Consider the following 24,521-nt stretch of genomic DNA (forward strand, 5'->3'; position numbering starts at 1 on the left):
ATATCTGTCCAGTTTTTTGTTGAGGCGGGACGCCATCATGTCCACCTTTGGTTTTTCCCAACGGTTTACAATCAGGTGGAAGACTTCTGGGTGAAGTCCCCACTCTCCCGGGTGAAGGTCGTGTCTGCTGAGGAAGTCTGCTTCCCAGTTGTCCACTCCCGGAATGAATACTGCTGACAGTGCTATCACATGATTTTCCGCCCAGCGAAGAATCCTTGCAGCTTCTGCCATTGCCCTCCTGCTTCTCGTGCCGCCCTGTCTGTTTACGTGGGCGACTGACGTGATGTTGTCCGATTGGATCAACACCGCCTGACCCTGAAGCAGAGGTTTTGCTTGACTTAGGGCATTGTAAATGGCCCTTAGTTCCAGAATGTTTATATGAAGAGACGTTTCCAGGCTTGACCACAGGCCCTGGAAATTCCTTCCCTGTGTGACTGCTCCCCAGCCTCTCAGGCTGGCATCCGTGGTTACCAGGATCCAATCCTGAATGCCAAATCTGCGGCCCTCTAGTAGATGAGCACTCTGCAGCCACCACAGGAGAGACACCCTTGTCCTTGGCGACAGGGTTATCCGCTGATGCATCTGCAGATGCGATCCGGACCATTTGTCCAGTAGATCCCACTGAAATGTTCTTGCATGGAATCTTCCGAATGGAATCGCTTCGTAAGAAGCCACCATTTTCCCCAGGACCCTCGTGCACTGATGCACTGAGACCTGTCCTGGTTTTAGGAGGTTCCTGACTAGCTCGGATAACTCCCTGGCCTTCTCCTCCGGGAGAAACACCTTCTTCTGGACTGTGTCCAGAATCATTCCTAGGAACAGTAGACGTGTCGTTGGAATCAGCTGCGATTTTGGAATATTTAGAATCCACCCGTGCTGACGTAACACTACCTGAGATAGTGCTACTCCGACTTCTAACTGTTCCCTGGATCTTGCACTTATCAGGAGATCGTCCAAGTAAGGGATAATTAAAATGTCTTTTCTTCTTAGAAGAATCATCATTTCGGCCATTACCTTGGTAAAGACCCGAGGTGCCGTGGACAATCCAAACGGCAGCGTCTGAAACTGATAATGACAGTTTTGTACTACAAACCTGAGGTACCCTTGGTGAGAAGGGTATATCGGGACGTGGAGATAAGCATCCTTGATGTCCAGAGACACCATATAGTCCCCTTCTTCCAGGTTTGCTATCACTGCTCTGAGTGACTCCATCTTGAATTTGAACCTTTTTATGTAAGTGTTCAAGGATTTCAGATTTAAAATTGGTCTCACCGAGCCGTCCGGCTTCGGTACCACAAACAGCGTGGAATAATACCCCTTTCCTTGTTGCAGGAGAGGTACCTTGATTATCACCTGCTGGGAATACAGCTTGTGAATGGCTGCCAAAACTGCCTCCCTGTCGGAGGGAGACTTTGGTAAAGCAGACTTCAGGAAACGACGAAGGGGAAACGCCTCGAATTCCAGTTTGTACCCCTGCATTACTACCTGTAGAATCCAGGGATCCACTTGCGAGTGAGCCCACTGCGCGTTGAAATTCTTGAGACGGGCCCCCACCATATCTGAGTCTGCTTGTAAAGCCCCAGCGTCATGCTGAAGACTTGGCAGAAGCAGGGGAGGGCTTCTGCTCCTGTGAAGCGGCTGCATGGTGCAGTCTTTTTCCTCTTCCTCTGCCCCGGGGCAGAAAAGAGTGGCCTTTTGCTCGCTTGTACTTATGGGAACGAAAGGACTGAGTTTGAAAAGACGGTGTCTTTTTCTGCTGATGTGGAGTGACCTGGGGTAAAAAGGTGGATTTTCCAGCCGTTGCCGTGGCCACCAGGTCCGATAGACCAGCCCCAAATAACTCCTCCCCTTTATACGGCAATACTTCCATGTGCCGTTTGGAATCCGCATCCCCTGACCACTGTCGCGTCCATAACGCTCTTCTGGCAGAGATGGACATAGCACTTAATCTTGATGCCAGGGTGCAAATATCCCTCTGTGCATCACGCATATATAGTAGTGCATCCTTTAAATGTTCTATAGTTAACAAAATATTGTCCCTATCCAGGGTATCAATATTCTCGGTCAGGGAATCCGACCATGCGACTCCAGCACTGCACATCCAGGCTGAGGCGATTGCTGGTCGCAGTATAACACCAGTATGTGTGTATATACTTTTTAGGATATTTTCCAGCCTTCTATCAGCTGGTTCTTTGAGGGTAGCCGTATCAGGAGACGGTAACGCTACTTGTTTTGATAAACATGTGAGCGCCTTATCTACCCTAGGGGGTGTTTCCCAACGCGCCCTAACCTCTGGCGGGAAAGGATATAATGCTAATAATTTTTTAGAAATTAGCTGTTTTTTTATCGGGGGAAACCCACGCTTTTTCACACACCTCATTTATTTCCTCTGACTCAGGAAAAAATATTGGTAGTTTTTTCTCTCCCCACATAATACCCTTCTTTGTGGTACTTGTAGTGTCAGAAAGGTTCAATGCCTCTTTCATTGCCGTGATCATGTAACGTGTGGCCCTACTGGACATTACGTTTGTCTCGTCACCGTCGACACTAGACTCAGTATCTGTGTCAGGGTCTGTGTCGACCCACTGAGGTAACGGGCGTTTTAGCGCCCCTGACGATGTCTGAGACGCCTGGACAGGCACTAATTGATTTGCCGGCTGTCTCATGTCGTCAACAGTTTTCTGCAAATTGCTGACATTATCACTTAATTGTTTAAATACAATCATCCAGTCAGGTGTCGACTCCCTAGGGGGTGACATCACCAACACAGGCAACTGCTCCGCCTCCACATAATTTTCCTCCTCATACATGTCGACACACGCGTACCGACACACAGCACACACACCGGGAATGCTCTGATAGAGGACAGGACCCCACTTAGCCCTTTGGAGAGACAGAGGGAGAGTCTGCCAGCACACACCCAGCGCTATATATATATATACAGGGATAACCTTATATAAGTGTTATTCCCTTATAGCTGCTGTTATTATCGTTATTTGCTGCCAAAAATGCCCCCCCTTCTCTTTTTTACCCTGATTCTGAAGCAGGACTGCAGGGGAGAGTCAGGGAGCCGTCCTTCCAGCGGAGCTGTGAGGGAAAATGGCGCTTGTGTGCTGAAGAGATAGGCTCCGCCCCTTCACGACGTCCTTATCTCCCGCTTTTCTGTGTAAAATGGCCGGGGATTAAAATACATCCATATAGCCCAGGAGCTATATGTGATGTATTCTGTTTTGCCACCTAAGGTTTTCCGTTATATTGCGTCTCAGGGCGCTCCCCCCCCAGCGCCCTGCACCCTCAGTGACCGGAGTGTGAAGTGTGCTGAGAGCAATGGCGCACAGCTGCGGTGCTGTGCGCTACCTTAGTCTGAAGACAGGATGTCTTCTGCCGCCGATTTCACCGGACCTCTTCGTCTCTTCTGGCTCTGTAAGGGGGACGGCGGCGCGGCTCCGGTGACCCATCCAGGCTGAACCTGTGATCGTCCCTCTGGAGCTAGTGTCCAGTAGCCTAAGAAACCCGATCCACTCTGCACTCAGGTGAGTCCGTTTCTTCTCCCCTTAGTCCCACGATGCAGTGAGCCTGTTGCCAGCAGGACTCACTGAAAAAAAAAAAAAAAAAAAAAACCTAACTAAACTTTTATTCTAAGCAGCTCAGGAGAGCCACCTAGATTGCACCCTTCTCGGCCGGGCACAAAAATCTAACTGAGGCTTGGAGGAGGGTCATAGGGGGAGGAGCCAGTGCACACCACCTGATCCTAAAGCTTTACTTTTTGTGCCCTGTCTCCTGCGGAGCCGCTATTCCCCATGGTCCTTTCAGGAACCCCAGCATCCACTAGGACGATAGAGAAATGATAATATTATTTATATAGCACTCTCTCTCAAATGGGACTCAAGGTGCTTTATAGACATCAAAAACAATGCATACAATACAGAAGATTTAAGTAATACAGCAATAGACAAAGCCACACATGCATAAAAAAGAAAATGTAGAGCAAACAGTAAGCATAATGCAGGATTGGTGTAAGCATTTTGGGTAATAACTTACACAGGTTGTGTATTCCACCCTCACAGGCACCAGGTAAGGCAGCCTGGTGCCTGTGTAATGATTAACCTGGGTGGAATAATCTATCCATAGAGAAGAGGACACAAAATGGGGTGATTGCAGCTTCTAATGCTTAAAAGTAGGTTCCCAACAAAACAGTCAGGCCCATGTATTTTATACTCTGCACAGATAGATTCACATGAAATACACCTTGCCCGCGGAGGAACCATCTGAGGCAACTGTCCAGGGTGCACTGTGTGGGTTGCTGCTGGCAGGGTGTGCAAACAGTGGAGGTACACATTACAGTGGGGTGGAGGTACGCTGTAAGAAAAATAAAAAAGGTAAGAAGACATTTGCAGGAACCAACAGAAGGAGGAAAACTGTAATAACATTATTTTGATAAAATTATAAATGTCCTGGTCTCATGGGAGCAATGCGGGTTGGTGTGAGAATGGGGGAGCACACTAATGTCCAACGGAAATAACCCTGCCGGGCTGGGGCTGGTGTTCCCCCCCCCCACCCAGTTCCCTGCTCAACTTTTGGGGTAGGCCCAGGCAGTGGTGACGAGAGAGGGGGGTACTAATTACCTGGGCCCAGGTCTAATAAGGGGCCCAGTGGGGCCCCTTAGCTGGCAGCAGTAGCAGCTGCAGTTCTTTTCCTCAGCCCAGCATACGCTGCTGTGTGCTGGGCTGCAATGTGGCCACGGAGGCGCTTAAAATACAATTTATAAAAGTATTTTTTTCTAAGGGGGCCACGCCTCCTGTGATTAGGCCATGCCCCTTGAAAAAGTACCTGGGCCTAGCCAGGCTCTCAACTGCCTTGGGCCCAAAGGCACTCATGATGTTCTCAGACAGAGGGGTAGAGGTGAGGAAAGACCACATAATGATCCTGAGCTGCAGTGTTTGGTGGTACTAGTGTAATTAGAGATTCTAGAGTAGTCCAAATCCAGTTCAAACTCCAGTTCTATCTGCATCCTTAAAATACATCCTTAACAAATGCATACTTCACAAATTAAAGCAGGCCAAGTCTTGACTCAGGGCATTGATGATATTGCTCTTAAATACTACACACTATATCAGCTGGTACAGGGGGGAGGTGTGTTCATTAGCATGTTCAGATAATTAACAGTGGAGGATTTGCATTGAAGACAGATCAGACAGATTTTCTTGGGGTGTGAAAAGGGTAGCTACCCTTTTCACACCCCAAGAAAAGCTGTCTGTGATCTGTCTTCAATGCAAGTCCTCCACTGTTAATTAGATAAATAAACATGAAGATGTTTCGTTTTTTTTACCTGTGAAGAAAGGAGAGAGGGGATTTTAGGACCAATTCTAACTGCATCCTTAAAGTACATCCTTAACAAATGCATGCAGGCAACGTACAGAGTACCGGCTCATCTACCCTTGGCGATTGTTTTCTATAAGCTATCTGACTGTCAGAAATCAAATACAAGGAAGGAAATCTGCATGCGATCTGAAATTTCTTATCAGGATTTAACCATGGTTCAGCTGCCAATTCTGACAATTGTTAAGATGAAGGAAATAATAATGTCTTGGTTGGAAATAGTTCATCAAATAAATTTTCTATATTGTCTATATGATGCACCACTTTGTCCAGGTCATCAACCCTGCGAACACCTATTCCTTCCACTATTAAGGATACAGGATCCGTCAAATCAGAATCTTCCTGATGCACTTCCTCATCCGTGAAGACATCACTCAGAAAAAAACAGACAAGATAATCCGATCCATAATCTGTCATATACACATTTTTTGGCACTGCTGCAGATAATTTCTCTAGTGAAGTGGACATCCATCCCAGGCCTAAAGCAGTCATCTCCTTTGCCTTGAACTAAGATGGCGCTTCCAAGGACCATGAAAATCCAGAAAAAAATACCTATCTGTGCACCACCCTGTACATCTTTGATGAATCATCAGTTACTCTAAAACTCTGGCTGGACAAGAAATTAGACAATTTCTCTCAAATAACTGAAGTTACAGTATGGATAAAGCCAAAGACCTAGCCAAGTTGGTTCTTTCACCAGGCTAACGTTGCCAGACCTCAGTGACTAATCATCCACTTCCGGTTTGCACCTGCTTGTGACCAGGCATCCGCTTCCAGCACTTGGTCCTGGCGCATATCTGCTTGTGACCATGCCATGGGCAAGGTGGCCTATGGGGTAATTCCAAGTTGATCGCAGCAGGAATTCTGTTAGCAATTGGGCAAAACCATGTGCACTGCAGGGGAGGCAGATATAACATGTGCAGAAAGAGTTAGATTTGGGTGGGTTATTTTATTTCTGTGCAGGGTAAATACTGGCTGCTTTATTTTTACTCTGCAATTTAGATTGCAGATTGAACACACCCCACCCAAATCTAACTTGGAATTACCCCCTATGTACTAACACTTCTCTATGGCAACCACGACTGCTGGCCGCCTGCATGCTTTGGACATCAGTACCACAACAACATCTTCTAGCCAGCTCCTATCTGCACAACCTCCAGGCTGTTGTATTTTAAAGAGAGTAGTAGAGAGAAGCTGAAAATAATTGGGTGCAGGTAAAAAGAAAAAAAATATATACTAGCTAACCTAGTGCAGGCCTATTCATTCAGCACTACATTGTACACTGAGGAATGTGTTGGTACTTATACAGTATACTAAAAAAATCAAATAAATTAACCTATTAGGTTAACGGGTCAAGGAGTGTCCCCAGATAGATGAGCAGAAATATACAATAAAAAAAAAAATTACACCTAGTTTAAGATCTTATTCAAAAACCATGAGCAACAGCCTCCTCCTGTCTGGGGAGGTTTTCCTTTTCCTTTTCTAACATGGTTTCAAGGTTTTTCATCCATTGAAACCATGTTTCAATGGCTGCATTAGTGAAGTTTAGCAATAAGGCCCTGTCTAGCAATTGTTATTCCAATTCGTCAGAGAGCTCTGTTATTTAGTAGACCAGTCAGGAGTCGGTGCTACAGGCCTCAACGGTGGCGTGGAGGTGAGCTGATTCCTAAGCTCGCCAGGTAAGGTATCGAGAATGCCAAGAGTCTTGAGAAGGTCGTAGCCTTGAGTAGGGGTTTTAATTGAGTGATGGGACCCATCTTTGGTTACTTGAAGTTGAAAAGGGAATCCCAATTTGTACTTAATTGAATTAGTACGGAGGACTTTGGTAATTACAGCAAGGTCTCGGCGTTTTCTAAGTGTAGAGGGAGCTAAGTCTTGATATATTTGAAGTTGAGTGCCAGAGTAATCTACGGATTGGAGTTCCCGAGCGGCCAACATGAGCTTTTCCTTGGTCTTATAATAGTGGAATCGGAGGATGACATCTCGGGGTGGTTGGGTCGGAGGCGGCCAGGGTCGGAGCGCTCTGTGTGCCCTATCTAGAAGGAGCAGGTCCTTCGGAGTACCGGGGAGTAAATTCAGAAACAGGCCTTCTAGAAAACCTGGGAGGGTTTCCAGGGTAACACTCTCAGGGATATTGCGGAGCCTGACATTGTTTCTCCTATTCAGGTTGTCCAAATCCTCCAGATGGTCCTCATGCACGTCGACATCAGTGCGGAGGTCAGTTAGCTCCTGTTCAAGTACGGCCTGGTACTGGCATACCTCATCCATCTTGCGTTCCAACGAATCAGTACGCGTGCCCAAGTCGGTCAGATCTTTTCTAAATTCTGCAAGCGCCGACCTCATTTCGGTTTGAATAGTTTTGGTGACAATAGAGACGACGTCTTGGGTGGTAAGGTGAGCTCTAGGCGATGGAGCATCCTCCGTATCCGACGTTCGGTCTACAGTTGATGAGTTACGGGAAGTAGATCCTGCCTACTCCCATGCACGGAGGATGCTGGGTTTATTAGCAGCATTCGATTTTCGGTTCTTTTGCGACATAATAGAGCGGGAAATCAAGGAAGTAAATATCAAACGTATCAGCTCCGCGTAGGAAATCTCAGGTGTATCCGGAAAATAATCTCAAGAGAGGCCTCGGCTAGGACAGTAGCTGACCCTCTAGCGCTAGGAGACCGCAGGATAGGCTAGTCTAGGACAGGCATCGGGAGCGCCTCCTAGAGCTTGGGCAACCATTAGTAGAGAATCACGGCAAGATGGTATGGGATGTCTCGGTGTCTCAGGCGGCCAAGGAGTATAAGGTAGGTATAAGATGGACGCAGGGAGTCGTCAACAGGGGCCACCATGGGCCAGCCGGTGGTTTGCAGCAGTGATGGGGGGCCACGAGCAGTGACAATCCGCGTCTCGCCAGTGTGCCTGAGTGGACGTTATATAGCAAGCGCGTGGGGAGGGTAATACTGTTCTCCGGCGCCCCTTCTGTGATTAACAGGATTGAGGTATAAGGCAGGGGGGCCGGAGTATTCACTTTTACCCCATGGAGGGGGGCCACAGAATATGAACTGTCTCAGGATAGCAGCGCCGCGGTCACTGGGGGCAGGGAGGGCCACAGAGGCTGTGAAGTACGTACCCTGAGAGGAGGGGGAGCAGCAGGGAAGCCTGTGAGCTATGGTGAGAAGCGGCAATGTGACTCAGTGTTATACCCCAGCTCCGGGACCAGCAGCCAGCTCCCTCGCCGCCTCACTGAAGACCCGCTGTAGGCGCTTCGCAGCAGGATGCCGCGGTCACGGAGGGGAAAGCCGGCACCAGGTGTGGGGAGCCGCGAACAGGCGTCCCGTTCCGCCCGTCCCCGGCCTCAGGGGAAGCCGCGGCAAGACGGGCACCCGTAAGATGGCGGCCGCACTCCCGTTGATCACTGCCGCACGGGTCTCCGGACGCTGGCGTCACGGGTCTTGAGTGTCTCTGAAGGCAGGTAGGCGGAGGTGGGAGGCCGGGAGATGCTCCACAGGGCCCCGGGTGCACTGCAGGGCAGTGTGAGATGCTGTGGCCAGTCCGGGGCTGCCCCGGAAGTCCAAGCCGGATTCAGTGTTCACTTTAGGCCCCGGCTTCAATCTGGGGAGAGGGCCGCAACCCGCAGGAGTGCATAAAGTCACTCCCCGATTCCGCAGCGTCCCCCCAGTGTAATTTAAGCAGGTTGGAGGGTAGTGGGGGTATGAATAGGGTGGGAAGGGATAATGACAGGGGCCATAAAGTGGGTTTTCTAGAAGTTAGTGAGCAGGAGCTCCTGAGCTGAACGTCTGTCCTCCTCAGCAGCTAAGCCACACCCCCCATTATTCCAATTCATCCCAAAGGTGTACTATGGGATTGAGGTAAGAGCCCTGTGCAGGCCAATAAAGTTATTCCAACAATTCGATTTTTATTGCCTTGCTATGGGCACAGGAGTGCTGTAATACTGAAACAGGAAATGTTCTTCCCTGAAATAATGCCACAAAAATTGAATCACACAAGTTTCTAGCATGGCATTGTATGTTCACTAAAAGTTAGGACCCATGAAAAAGTGCCTTGTTTTTATTATACTCCCTATTGTGAATTGTGCTCGGAGTCACCCATCAGAGGAAAGGTATATTTGCACTGTGATTCTAATAAATTTGGGGCAAGAACTGATCAAATGCGGTCACACAATATCTTTTTGTAGTCACTCTATGGAACAACGTGGCTTTTACTCCAGGACTAGTACACAACACTTTCAGCAACTGGATAAAATAGGATTTTCATAACCTACCGGTAAATCATTTTCTAGTAGTCCATAGAGGATGCTGGGGTCCACATTAGTACCATGGGGTATAGACGGGTCCACCAGGAGCCATTGGCACTTTAAAGTGTTTGAGAGTGTGGGCTGGCTCCTCCCTCTATGCCCCTCCAACCAGACTAAGTCTAGAAACTGTGCCCGAGTAGACGGACATCTTCGATAGAAGGATTATACGCAGATAGTAGTGAGATTCATACCACCTCACACATACAAGGCAAACCAAGCTAACGAGCTTGAAACTCAGCAAAAGCTTAAACATTACTAAACCAAGTAACAAAAGCAGTACTCAACCAAAAACAAAGTTGAACTGAACCAAATAACCACTGCAGGATCACAAAGCGCTGGGCAGGCGCCCAGCATCCTCTACGGACTACGAGAAAAGTATTTACCGGTAGGTACCGTAATTGAAATCCTATTTTTTCTTACATCCTAGAGGATACTGGGGTCCACATTAGTAGCATGGGAATGTACCAAAGCTCGGTTCTGTAGGAGCGCGGAGGCTCCTACAGAACTGACTGACCAAACCTAAGGTCCTCAGAGGCCAAAGTATCGAAGTGGTAGAACTTAGCAAACGTGTTTGACCCTGACCAAGTAGCCGCTCAGCAAAGTTGTAAAACCGAGACACCCGGGCAGCCGCCCAGGAAGAACCCAACTTACGAGTAGAGTGGGCCTTAACAGATTTTGGACAATGCAATCCTGCTGGGAATATGCATGCTGGATAGTGAATCTAATCCAGTGAGAAATCGTCTGCTTAGAAGCAGGACACCCAATTTTCTTGGGATCATACAAACAGAGAGTCCGATTTTCTGTGACGAGCAGTTCTCTTCACATAGATCATAGATCTTCAAAGCCCTCACCACGTCCAAAGACTTTGATGGAATTGAGGAGTCAGTAGCCACTGGCACCACAATAGGCTGGTTGATATGAAAAGTCGACACAACCTTTGGAAGGAACTGCTGACGCGTCCTGAGCTCAGCTCTATCTTCATGGAAGATTAAATAGGGGCTTTTACAGGATAAAGCCCCCAACTCCGACACACGTCGAGCAGAAGCTAAGGCCAACAAAGTGACAGCCTTCCAAGTGAGAAACTTGACCTCAACCTCCTGTAGAGGCTCAAACCAATGCGATTGCAGGAAGTGCAACACCACGTTAAGATCCCAGGATGCCGACGGCGCAACAAAGGGAGGCTGAATGTGCAGAATCCCTTTCAAAAAGGTCTGAACCTCAGGGAGGGCAGCCAATTGTTTCTGTAAAAAAATAGATAAGGCCGAAAACTGGACCTTTATGGATCACAAACGCAGACCCATATCCACACCTGCTTGCAGGAAGAGGAAAAACCGTCCAAGTTGAAACTCCACCGTAGGAAATTTCTTGGATTCACACCAAGACACATTTTTTCCAAATGCAATGGTAATATTTAGACGTTACCCCTTTCCTAGCCTGTATCAGGGTAGGAATAACCTTGCTCGGAATACCCTTACGGGCTAAGATCTGGCGTTCAACCGCCATGCCATCAAACGTAGTCTCGGTAAGTCCTGATAAGCGAACGGCCCCTGTTGCAGAAGGTCCTCGCGAAGAGGAAGAGGCCACGGGTTCTTCCAGCAGTAGATCCAGAAGATACGTGTACCAAGCTCACCTTGGCCAGTCTGGAGCAATGAGAATTGCCTGAACCCTTGTTCTCTCTATGAGCTTTAGAATTCTTGGAATGAGTGGAAGTGGAGGGAACACATACACTGACTTGAACACCCACGGAGTTACCAGGGCATTCACCGCGACTGCTTGTGGGACTCTTGACCTGGAACAGTACCTCCGGAGTTTCCAGTTGAGACATGAGGCCATCATGTCTATTTGAGGATCGCCCCAACGACCGGTCATGTCTGTGAACACCTACGGATGAAGGCCCCATTCTCCTGGATGGAGATCGTGTCTGCTGAGGAAGTCCGCTTCCCAGTTGTCCACTCCTGGAAGGAAGATTGCTGATAATGCCAATGCGTGCCTTTCTGCCCAGAGGAGGATTCTTGTCACCTCTGACATTGCAGCCCTGCTCTTTGTTCCTCCCTGTCAGTTTATGTAGGCCACCGCCATCAAATTGTCCTACTGTACTTGAATGGCCCGATCTTGTAGAAGATGAGACGCTTGGAGAAGACCGATGTACATAGCTCTCAGTTCCAGAATGTTTATTGGAAAAATGGCTTCCTAATTTGACCATATTCCTTAGAAGGTTTCCCCTTGGATGACCGCTCCCCAACCTAAGAGACGTGCATCAGTGGTCAGAAGGATCCAGTTCTGGATTCTGAACCTGCGGCCCTCCAGAAGGTGAGGCATTTGCCACCACCACAGGAGCGAAATCCTTGCCTTTGGTGAGAGACGTATCCTCTGGTGCATGTGCAGATGAGATCCCGACCATTTGTCTAGGAGATCCAGTTGGAGAGGTTGAGCATGGAATCTCCCGTACTGTAGAGCCTCATAGGAGGCAACCATCTTCCCCAGAAGGCGAATGCACTGATGAACTGATACCCGGGCAGGTTTCAAGACATCCTGGACCATGGATTGTATCACCAAACGCTTTCTCTCTTGGAAGAAACACCCTCTGCACTTCCGTGTTGAGGATCATTCCCAGGAAAGACAATCTCCTTGTCGGCTCCAGATGTGATTTCGGAAGGTTCAGGATCCAACCGTAACTCCTGAGTAGTTGAGTCGTAAGAATTATAGACTGCAATAACCTCTCCCTGGACACTGCCTTTATCAGTAGATCGGCCAGGTATGGAATTATGTTCACTCCCTGCCTGCGGAGAACCATCATCTCTGCCATCACCTTGGTGAACACCCTCAGTGCCGTGGAGAGACCGAACGGCAGTGCCTGGAACTGATAGTGACTGTCTAACAGTGCGAATCGGAGATAAGCCTGATGCGGCTGCCAAATTGGAATGTGGAGGTACGCATCCTTGATATCCAGGGATACCAGAAACTCCCCCTCCCCCAGACCTGAGATTACCACTCTCAGCGATTCCATTTTGAATTTGAACTCCCTCAGATAGGTGTTTAACGATTTCAAATTCAAAATTGGCCTGACCGAACCATCCGGTTTCGGTACCAAGAAAAGGTTCGAATAGTAACCCTTGTTGTGCATATGGGGTGGAACTGGGGCAATGACCCGTGACCCTTCCAATTTTTGGATGGCTTCCTGTAGGATAGCCCTGTCTGCCAGCAAGGCTGGCAAGCCTGATTTGAAGAATCGATGAGGCGGGAGTTCTTGAAACTCCATGCCTGTGCCCCTGGGACACAATAATAAGAATTTACTTACCGATAATTCTATTTCTCGGAGTCCGTAGTGGATGCTGGGGTTCCTGAAAGGACCATGGGGAATAGCGGCTCCGCAGGAGACAGGGCACAAAAAGTAAAGCTTTAGGATCAGGTGGTGTGCACTGGCTCCTCCCCCTATGACCCTCCTCCAAGCCAGTTAGGTACTGTGCCCGGACGAGCGTACACAATAAGGGAGGAATTATGAATCCCGGGTAAGACTCATACCAGCCACACCAATCACACCGTACAACTTGTGATCTAAACCCAGTTAACAGTATGATAACAGCGGAGCCTCTGAAAAGATGGCTCACAACAATAATAACCCGATTTTTGTAACTATGTACAAGTATTGCAGATAATCCGCACTTGGGATGGGCGCCCAGCATCCACTACGGACTCCGAGAAATAGAATTATCGGTAAGTAAATTCTTATTTTCTCTATCGTCCTAGTGGATGCTGGGGTTCCTGAAAGGACCATGGGGATTATACCAAAGCTCCCAAACGGGCGGGAGAGTGCGGATGACTCTGCAGCACCGAATGAGAGAACTCCAGGTCCTCTTTTGCCAGGATATCAAATTTGTAGAATTTTACAAACGTGTTCTCCCCTGACCACGTAGCTGCTCGGCAGAGTTGTAATGCCGAGACCTCTCGGGCAGCCGCCCAAGATGAGCCCACTTTCCTTGTGGAATGGGCCTTAACCGATTTAGACTGTGGCAGGCCTGCCTCAGAATGTGCAAGTTGAATTGTGTTACAAATCCAACGAGCAATCGCCTGCTTAGAAGCAGGCGCACCCAACTTGTTGGGTGCATACAGTATAAACAGCGAGTCAGATTTTCTGACTCCAGCTGTCCTGGAACATATTTTCAGGGCCCTGACAACTCCTAGCAACTTGGAGTCCTCCAAGTCCCTAGTAGGTGCAAGGCACCACAATAAGCTGGTTCAGGTGAAACACTGACACCACCTTAGGGAGAGAACTGGGGACGAGTCCGCAGCTCTGCCCTGTCCGAATGGACAAACAGATATGGGCTTTTTTGAGAAAAAACCACCAATTTGACACTCGCCTGGTCCAGGCCAGGGCCAAGAGCATGGTCACTTTTTATGTGAGATGCTTCAAATCCACATATTTGACTGGTTTTAAACCAATGTGATTTGAGGAATCCCAGAACTACGTTGAGATCCCACAGTGCCACTGGAGGCACAAAAAAGGGGTTTGTATATGCAATACTCCCTTGACAAACTTCTGGACTTCAGGAACTGAAGCCAATTCTTTCTGGAAGAAAATTTACAGGGCCGAATTTGAACCTTAATGGACCCCAATTTGAGGCCCATAGACACTCCTGTTTGCAGGAAATGCAGGAAACGACAGAGTTGAAATTTCTTTGTGGGGCCTTCCTGGCCTCACACCACGCAACATATTTTCGCCACACGTGGTGATAATGTTGTGCGGTCACCTCCTTTCTGGCTTTGAAAAGGGTAGGAATGACCTCTTCCGGAATGCCTTTTTTCCCTTAGGATCCGGCTTTCCATCGCCATGCCAACAAACGCAGCTGCGGTAAGTCTTGGAACAGACATGGTACTTGCTGAAGCAAGTCCCTTCTTAGCGGGAGAGGCCATAAGACCTCTGTAAGCATCTCTTGAAGTTCCGGGTACCAAGTCCTTCTTGGCCAATCCGGAGCCATGAGTATAGTTCTTACTCCTCTACGTCTTATAATTCTCAGCACCTTAGGTATGAGAAGCAGAGGAGGGAACACATACACCGACTGGTACACCCACGGTGTTACCAGAACGTCCACATCTATTGCCTGAGGGTCTCTTGACCTGGCGCAATACCTGTCCCGTTTTTTGTTCAGACGGGACGCCATCATGTCCACCTTTGGTATTTCCCAACGGTTTACAATCATGTGGAAAAAACTTCTCAATGAAGTTTCCACTCTCCCGGGTGGAGGTCGTGCTGAGGAAGTCTGCTTCCCAGTTTCCATTCCCGGGATGAAAAACTGCTGACAGTGTTATCACATGATTTTCCGCCCAGCGAAAAGTCCTTGCAGTTTCTGCCATTGCCCTCCTGCTTCTTGTGTCGCCCTGTCTGTTTACGTGGGCGACTGCCGTGATGTTTTTCCCACTGGATCAATACCGGCTGACCTTGAAGCAGAGGTCTTGCTAAGCTTAGAGCATTATAAATTTACCCTTAGCTCCAGTATATTTATGTGGAGAAAAGTCTCCATACTTGATCACACTCCCTGGAAATTTTTTCCTTGTGTGACTGCTCCCCAGCCTCTCAGGCTGGGCTCCGTGGTTACCAGCATCCAATCCTGAATGCCGAATCTGCTGCCCTCTAGAAGATGAGCACTCTATAACCACCACAGGAGAGACACCCTTGTCCTTGGAGACAGGGTTATCCGCTGATGCATCTGAAGATGCGATCCGGACCATTTGTCCAGCAGATCCCACTGAAAAGTTCTTACGTGAAATCTGCCGAATGGAATTGCTTCGTAGGAAGCCACCATTTTTACCAGGACCCTTGTGCAATGATGCACTGTTTGTAGGAGGTTCCTGACTTGCTCGGATAACTCCCTGGCTTTCTCTTCCGGGAGAAACACCTTTTTCTGGACTGTGTCCAGAATCATCCCTAGGCACAGCAGACGTGTCGTCGGGATCAGCTGCGATTTTGGAATATTTAGAATCCACCCGTGCTGATTGTAGCAGTATCCGAGATAGTGCTACTCCGACCTCCAACTGTTCCCTGGACTATGCCCCTATCAGGAGATCGTCCAAGTAAGGGATAATTAAGACGCCTTTTCTTCGAAGAAGAATCATCCATTCGGCCATTACCTTGGTAAAGACCCCAGGGTGCCGTGGACAATCCAAACGGCAGCGTCTGAAACTGATAGTGACAGTTCTGTACCACGAACCTGAGGTACCCTTAGTGAGAAGGGCAAATTTGGGACATAGAGGTAAGCATCCCTGATGTCCCGGGACACTATATAGTCCCCTTATTCCTGGTTCGTTATCACTGCTCTGAGTGACTTCATCTTAATTTGAACCTTTGTAAGTGTTCAAAAACAAATTTTTAGAATAAGTCTCACCTAGCCTTCTGGCTTCAGTACCACAATATAGTGTGGAATAATACCCCTTTTCTGTAGTAGGAGGGGTAATTTAATTATCACCTGCTGGTAATACAGCTTGTGAATTTTTTCCCATACTACCTCCTTGTCGGAGGGAGACTTGGTAAAGCAGACTTCAGGAGCCTGCGAAGGGGAAACGTCTCGACATTCCCATCTGTACCCCCGGGATACTACTTGTAGGATCCAGGGGTCCTGTACGGTCTCAGCGCCATGCTGAGAACTTGTCAGACGCGGTGGAACGCTTCTGTTCCTGGGAATGGGCTGCCTGCTGCAGTCTTCTTCCCTTTCCTCTATCCCTGGGCAGATATGATCTTATAGGGACGAGAGGACTGAGGCTGAAAAGACGGTGTCTTTTTCTGCAGAGATGTGACTTAGGGTAAAAAACGGTGGATTTTCCAGCAGTTGCCGTGACCACCAGGTCCGATGGACCGACCCCAAACAAGTCCTCTTCCTGTATACGGCCATACTGTGCCGTTTGGAATCTGCATCACCTGACCACTGTCGTGTCCATAACATCTTCTGGCAGTTATGGACATCGCGTTTATTCATGATGCCAGAGTGCAAATATCCCTCTGTGCATCTCGCATATATAGAAATGCTCTATAGTCAATAAAATACTGTCCCTGTCAAGGGTATCAATATTTTTAGTCAGGGAATCCGACCAAGCCACCCTAGCTCTGCACATCCAGGCTGAGGCGATCGCTGGCCGCAGTATAACACCAGTATGTGTGTATATACTTTTTATTATATTTTCCAGCCTTGTCAGCTGGTCCTTGAGGACGGCCCTATCTATAGACGGTACCGCCACTTGTTTTGATAAGCGTGTGAGCGCCTTATCCACCGTAAAGGGTGTTTCCCAACGCGCCCTAACTTCTGGCGGGAAAGGGTATACCGCCCATAATTTTCTATCGGGGGGAACCCACGCATCATCACACACTTTATTTAATTTATCTGATTCAGGAAAAACTATGGTAGTTTTTTCACATCCCACATAATACCCTCTTTTGTGGTACTTGTAGTATCAGAAATACGTAACACCTCCTTCATTGCCTTTAACGTGTGGCCCTAATAAGGAATACGTTTGTTTATTCACCGTCGACACTGGATTCAGTGTCCCTGTCTGTGTCTGTGTCGACCGACTAAAGTAAACGGCGTTTTAAAACCCTTGACGGTGTTTTTGAGACGTCTGGACCGTACTAATTGTTTGTCGGCCGTCTCATGTCGTCAACCGACCTTGCAGCGTGTTGACATTATCACGTAATTTCCTAAATAAGCCATCCATTCCGGTGTCGACTCCCTAGAGAGTGACATCACCATTACAGGCAATTGCTCCGCCTCCTCACCAACATCGTCCTCCTACCTGTCGACACACACGTACCGACACACAGCACACACACAGGGAATGCTCTGATAGAGGACAGGACCCACTAGCCCTTTGGAGAGACAGAGGGAGAGTTTGCCAGCACACACCAAAAACGCTATAATTATATAGGGACAACCTTATATAAGTGTTTTCCCTTATAGCATCTTAATATATATATAAGCATATCGCCAAATTAGTGCCCCCCCTCTCTGTTTTAACCCTGTTTCTGTAGTGCAGTGCAGGGGAGAGCCTGGGAGCCTTCCCTCCAGCCTTTCTGTGAGGGAAAATGGCGCTGTGTGCTGAGGAGATAGGCCCCGCCCCTTTTTCGGCGGCCTCGTCTCCCGCTCTTAACGGATTCTGGCAGGGGTTAAATATCTCCATATAGCCTCCGGAGGCTATATGTGAGGTATTTTTAGCCAAAATAGGTATTCATTTGCCTCCCAGGGCGCCCCCCTCCCAGCGCCCTGCACCCTCAGTGACTGCCGTGTGAAGTGTGCTGAGAGGAAAATGGCGCACAGCTGCAGTGCTGTGCGCTACCTTTAGAAGACTGAGGAGTCTTCTGCCGCCGATTCTGGACCTCTTCTTACTTCAGCATCTGCAAGGGGGCCGGCGGCAAGGCTCCGGTGACCATCCAGGCTGTACCTGTGATCGTCCCTCTGGAGCTGATGTCCAGTAGCCAAGAAGCCAATCCATCCTGCACGCAGGTGAGTTCACTTCTTCTCCCCTAAGTCCCTCGTTGCAGTGATCCTGTTGCCAGCAGGACTCACTGTAAAATAAAAAACCTAAGCTAAACTTTCCTAAGCAGCTCTTTAGGAGAGCCACCTAGATTGCACCCTTCTCGGCCGGGCACAAAAATCTAACTGGCTTGGAGGAGGGTCATAGGGGGAGGAGCCAGTGCACACCACCTGATCCTAAAGCTTTACTTTTTGTGCCCTGTCTCCTGCGGAGCCGCTATTCCCCATGGTCCTTTCAGGAACCCCAGCATCCACTAGGACGATAGAGAAATCCTGTACCCAGGGGTCCAGGCCGGACGACACCCACACATGGCTGAATCATCTGAGCGTCGCCCCCACCAGCCCCTCCTCCAGCTCGTGCGGTCCACCGTCATGCTGAGGATTTTGACGTACCAGAAGCAAGCTTCTGGTCTTGGGAGCCTGCAGTAGCAGGTTTTTTGGTTTTTGCCCAACCTCCTCTAAAGAAGGTATTATGCGGCTTGTTCTTTCTTGTTTTAGGAGTCTGAAAGGACTGTGACGTAGCTGAAGAAAAGGGTTTCTTCATAGCAGGTGCAGCTGAAGGAAGAAAAGGTGACTTACCCGCAGTTGCCGTGGAAATACACGCATCTAGCGCTTCCCCAAATAGAGCCTGACCTGCGTAGGGTAGGTTCTCCACGCCCCTCCTGGATTCCGTGTCAGCAGACCATTGGCGCAGCCAGAGTCCTCTACGAGCCGAGACCGACATGAAAGAGATCCCTGCAGCCATCGAACCAAGGTATTTCATGGATTCCATCATAAATCCCGCAGAATCCTGTATGTTACGTAAGTCCAATTCAACGTCACTTTTATCCATTGTATCCAATTCCTCAAGTAACGTGCCAGACCACTTCACTATAACCTTAGAAATCCATGCACAGGCAATAGTAGGGCGTAATATCGCCCACGAAGCAGTGTATATGGATTTGAGCATAGTGCCAATTTTGCGATCAGCTGGTTCTTTCAACGTGGCAGATCCCGGGACAGGTAAAACCACCTTTTTTGACAGTCTGGACACAGATGCGTCAACTATGGGTGGGGTTTTCCCATTTCTTTCTATCCTCCTCAGGGAAGGGGAATGGCACCAGAACCTTTCTTGGGATCCGGAATTTTTTCTCTGGGTTTTCCCAGGATTTTTCAAATATAGCATTTAACTCTTTAGATGCAGGAAAGGTTAGCGAGGCCTTCTTATTATCCGTGAAGTAAGCCTCCTCAACCTCAGGTATTGCATCAGCAATATTTAACACATCTCTAATGGCTTCAATCATCAGCTGCACCCCACTCAAGAGGTCCTTGGATTTTAGCCAGCTAAAATCCAAGGGCCTCTTGAGTGGTAATATCCATACAATTCCCCCCCCCCTTTCCCCCCCCTCCTAATATAGCTGTCTATATACATACAGTATTTTAATACTGAATATGGTGTTTATTCCAAATAAGCCGTATTATAGATACAATTGATTTTTTTCAGTGTGTAGTTTGTAATAAATGATGGACAATGTAGTTTAATGCATGCTGGTTCAGATTTCCAGTGTAGCAAGGGCTAACTGTGTACTTCCCCCTTCTGCCTGTATATTTTATATCCTTACAAGTGTTCTCTGTACGTCTTGTTTTAGTCCTCTTGCGTTTCTCTCCATACCAAACACATGAGAGCAGAAAAAAAATGGGATTTTGGTTACCTACCGGTAAATCCTTTTCTTGTAGTCTGTAGAGGATGCTGGGATCCACATTAGTACCATGGGGTATAGATGAGTCCACCAGGAGCCATTGGCACTTTAAGAGTTTAATAGTGTGGGCTGGCTCCTCCCTCTATGCCCCTCCTACCAGACTTAGTCTAGAAACTGTGCCTGAGGAGACGACATACTTCGAGAGAAGGAATTGCACAGTTAGTGGCGAGATTCATACCAACTCACACAAACATGCGAATCCGGCCAACATGCCGGAGCAACTCAGCAACAGCTGAAACAGTAAATAACGCAGAACTTACCTAGGAACCAGGTAACACTGAATCATAAAACCAATGCAGGAAAACGAAGCGGGCACCCAGCATCCTCTATGGACTACGAGAAAAGGATTTACCGGTAGGTAACCAAAATCCTATTTTCTCTTACGTCCTAGAGGATGCTGGGGTCCACATTAGTACCATGGGGATGTACCAAAGCTCCCAGTACAGGAGGGAGAGCGTGAAGGCTCCTGCAACACTGCTTGACCAAACTTGAGGTCATCAGAGGCCAAAGTATCGAACTTGTAAAACTTGGCAAACGTGTTCGACCCAGACCAAGTAGCTGCTCAGCAGAGTTGTACCGCCGAGACACCCTGGGCAGCCGCCCAGGAAGAGCCCACTTTACGAGTAGAGTGGGCCTTTACAGATCACGGACACAGCAATCCTTCCGTGGAATAAGCATGCTGGATAGTGAACTTGATCTAGCGGGAAATCCAATTTTCTTTGGATCATAGAGGACAAACAGAGTCACTTTTCCTATGACGAGCCGTCCTCTTCACGTAAATCTTCAAAGTCCTCACTACATCCAAGGCCTTTGAAGTAATTGAGGAGTCAGTAGCCACTGGCACCACAATAGGTTGGTTGATGTGGAAAGCCGACACAACCTTGGGCAGGAACTGTGGACGAGTCCTAAGTTCCGCCCTGTCTTCATGGAAGATCAGATAGGGGCTTTTACAAGATAAAGCCCCCAATTCCAACACGCATCGTGCAGAAGCCAAGGCCAACAAGGTGACCGCCTTCCACGTGAGAAACTTGAGATCAGCCTCATGTAGAGGCTCAAAGCAGATTGCAGGAACTGCAACACCACATCAAGATCCCATGGAGCCGTAGGCGCCACAAAGGGAGGCTGGATGTGCAGAACCCCTTTCAAAAAGGTCTGAACCTCAGGAAGAACAGCCAATTGTTTTTTGGAAGAAGATGGACAAAGCAGAGATCTGGACTTTGATGGAGCCCAGTCTCAGCCCCATATCCACCCCTGAAACTCCACCGCCGGAAACTTCTTGGCCTCACACCAAGAAACATATTTCTTCCAAATGTGATGGTAATGTTTAGATGTTACCCCCTTCCTGGCCTGTATCAGGGTAGGAATGACCTCACTCGGGATACCTTTCCGAGCTAAGACCTGGCGTTCAACCGCCATGCCGTCAAACATAGCTGTGGTAAGTCTCGATAAGCGAACAGCCCCTGCAGAAGCAGATCCTCCCGAAGAGGTAAAGGCCGTGGATCTTCCAGTAAAAGAACCAGCAGATCCGCGTACCAAGCCCTCCTTGGCCAGTCCGGAGCAATGAGGATTGCCAGAACTTTTGTTCTTCTCACGAGCTGAAGAACCTTTGGTATCAGAGGAAGTGGAGGGAACACATACACTGACTTGAACACCCACGGTGTTACCAGTGCATCCACCGCCACTGCCTGTGGGTCTCTTGACCTGGAACAGTACCTCCGTAGCTTCTTGTTAAGGCGTGAGGCCATCATGTCCATGTGGGGAACCACCCACCAACCGGTTACCTCCTCGAACACCTCCGGATGGAGGCCCCACTCCCCTGGATGGAGATCGTGTCTGCTGAGGAAGTCTGCTTCCCAGTTGTCTACGCCCGGAATGAAGATTGCAGACATCGCCACCACGTGCCTTTCTGCCCAGATGATGATTATGTCTTCGTTCCGCCTTGTCGGTTTATGTAGGCCACTGTGGTCACAATATCCGACTGCACCTGAACAGCCCGATCCTGTAGAAGGTGTGCTGCTTGCAGAAGGGCGTTGTAAACGGCCCTGAGTTCAAGGATGTTTATTTGGAGAAGTGACTCTTTATCCGACCATCGTCCCTGAAAGGTTTACCCCAGAACGACTGCTCCTCAACCTCTTAGACTTGCATCTGTGGTTAGAAGGATCCAGTCTTGAATTCCGAATCTTCTCCCTTCCAGAAGATGCGGAAGTTGCAGCCACCAGAGGAGTGAAATCCTGGCTTTCGGAGACAGGCGTATCCTCTTGTGCATGTGTAGGTGAGAGCCCGACCACTGGTCCAATAGGGCCAGCTGAAAGGGTCGAGCATGAAACCTGCCGTACTGCAGAGCCTCGTAGGCAGCAACCATCTTCCCCAGAAGGCGTATGCATTGATGAACCGATACCTCTGAAGCAGGTGTTCGAAGGCTTATTCTTTCTAAGCCTCGTGGGCCGAAAGGACTGTGACGTGGTAGAGGAAAAACGCTTCTTCGTAGCCAATACAGCTGAGGGGAGGAAAGGAGACTTACCCGCGGTAGCCGTGGCAATCCACGCATCCAGCGCCTCCCCAAAGAGAGTCTGACCTTTGTATGGTAGGCCCTCCACACACTTCCTGTATTCTGCGTCCGCAGACCAGTTGCGCAGCCAGAGACCTCTGCGAGCCGAGACAGACATGGTGGAGATCTCCGCAGCCATGGAACCCAGGTCCTTCATGGAATCCACCAGGAACTCTGCAGAATCCTGAATATTACGTAAAAATAAATCAACATCACCTTTGTCCAGCGTAGTCGATTCCTCCTGCAGAGTGATTGACCACCTGGAAATAGCTTTAGCAATCCAAGCACAGGCTATAGTAGGCCGCAATAAAGCCCCCGAAGCCGTGTAAATGGATTTCAGCGTAGCATCCACCTTGCGATCTGCCGGGTCCTTTAACGCAGTAGATCCCGGGACCGGTAATACCAGCTGTTTGGACAGCCTGGAGACAGAGGCGTCGACTATCGGCGGGGACTCCCATCTCTTCCTAGGAGCAGTGTCCACCCTGCGGGGTCTTGAGCCACTGCTCCTTCCCCCCTCAGTCCCTCGCTGCAGGGAGGCTGGCGCCAGCAACCTCCCTGTAAAACAAAAAATTCTGAAAAGAAAGAAAATAAACTTTTTCTAAAGAAGCTCTGTAGAGCTCCCCTAGCTGTGACCGGCTCCTCCGGGCACATTTTCTAAACTGAGTCTGGTAGGAGGGGCATAGAGGGAGGAGCCAGCCCACACTATTAAACTCTTACAGTGCCAATGGCTCCTGGTGGACCCATCTATACCCCATGGTACTAATGTGGACCCCAGCATCCTCTAGGACGCAAGAGAAAATTAAATTATATATACACATAGATCAAAAAAAAATGCTGGAGTATTTAAAACATCACTCAATGAATAGCCAATGTTTCAGGGTAACCTAACTCCCCACCTTGACAAAGGTGTTAGAATGATATAGTGGTAGACGTGAGACAAGGGTAAGCCTGGCAAAGAAGCATAGCGGAGGCACGTGGTACAGGAGGAGGCAGGACACCAGCAATTTAGACAAGGAGGGCAGATATAAGAATAGTGTGCAGAGAGGAGACACGGAAAGGAAATAACTGAACAGACAAGTGTGCTGGCAAAACATAAGGGTAGTTTCTCACATAGTGCAACACACCAGGTGAAAGGTGGCCCATGGGTATGCTAGATTAAAATCTCCTACATTAATTATCCATACTCTTAGAAGCTTTACTTTATAACTTTCCTGTGTGAGATTTCCTGAATAAGTGAACCATGTGTACCATGGACTCCTGTAAATCATTATGAGCCTAATAACAGCCACCATAATCTCACCCTTCGCTGTGAGTTCCACTTTAAAGTGGACTCCGCCTTCTGCAACAAGCTGCCTTCTTCCAGAATCCCATCAGCAAATACCACTCTAATGAGTTAGAAATAATTGCTATAATGTATAAACAAATCATACAATTAAGGCTTAACCACTTATCTGACTATTCTTCCCTTCATAGTCATTCATTTAGTTGTTGGTTTCTTATTTTTCTTACCCTGCGTCACACGAATGGTTTTCTCTATGGGATCCGGTCTGAAGATCTACACTGTCTAGGTTGACAATGTTTAGGTCGACCACTATAGGTCGACAGGGTTGGAAGGTCGACATGAGTATTTCACATTTTTTCTTTTCACTTTTTCATACTTAATGATCCACGTGGACTATGATTGGAACAATAATCTGTGCCGAGTGAAGCAAGGCACCTTGCGAGGGGACACGGTGCACTAATTCGGCTTCCTGGGCACTCTAGGAAAAAAAAGACACCAAACCCCCCAAAAAACTCATGTCGACCTTTTGACCTGTCGACCTAGAAAACCTGTCGACCTTCCAACCCTGTCGACCTATAGTGGTCGACCTAAACACTGTCGATTTGATGATCCACACCCCTTCTCTATCCCAACTGCAGCCTTGTTAGGTATTGCATATATACCATACTTTACCGATACATAGTCCATAATAGCTGAAGATACATTTTGCTAGAAAAAAAAAAAAGGCAAAGCCAAGCTGGAGGAACATAGC

The sequence above is a fragment of the Pseudophryne corroboree genome, chromosome 1, assembly GCF_028390025.1.
Source record: "Pseudophryne corroboree isolate aPseCor3 chromosome 1, aPseCor3.hap2, whole genome shotgun sequence".
Classification (NCBI taxonomy): Eukaryota; Metazoa; Chordata; class Amphibia; order Anura; family Myobatrachidae; genus Pseudophryne; species Pseudophryne corroboree.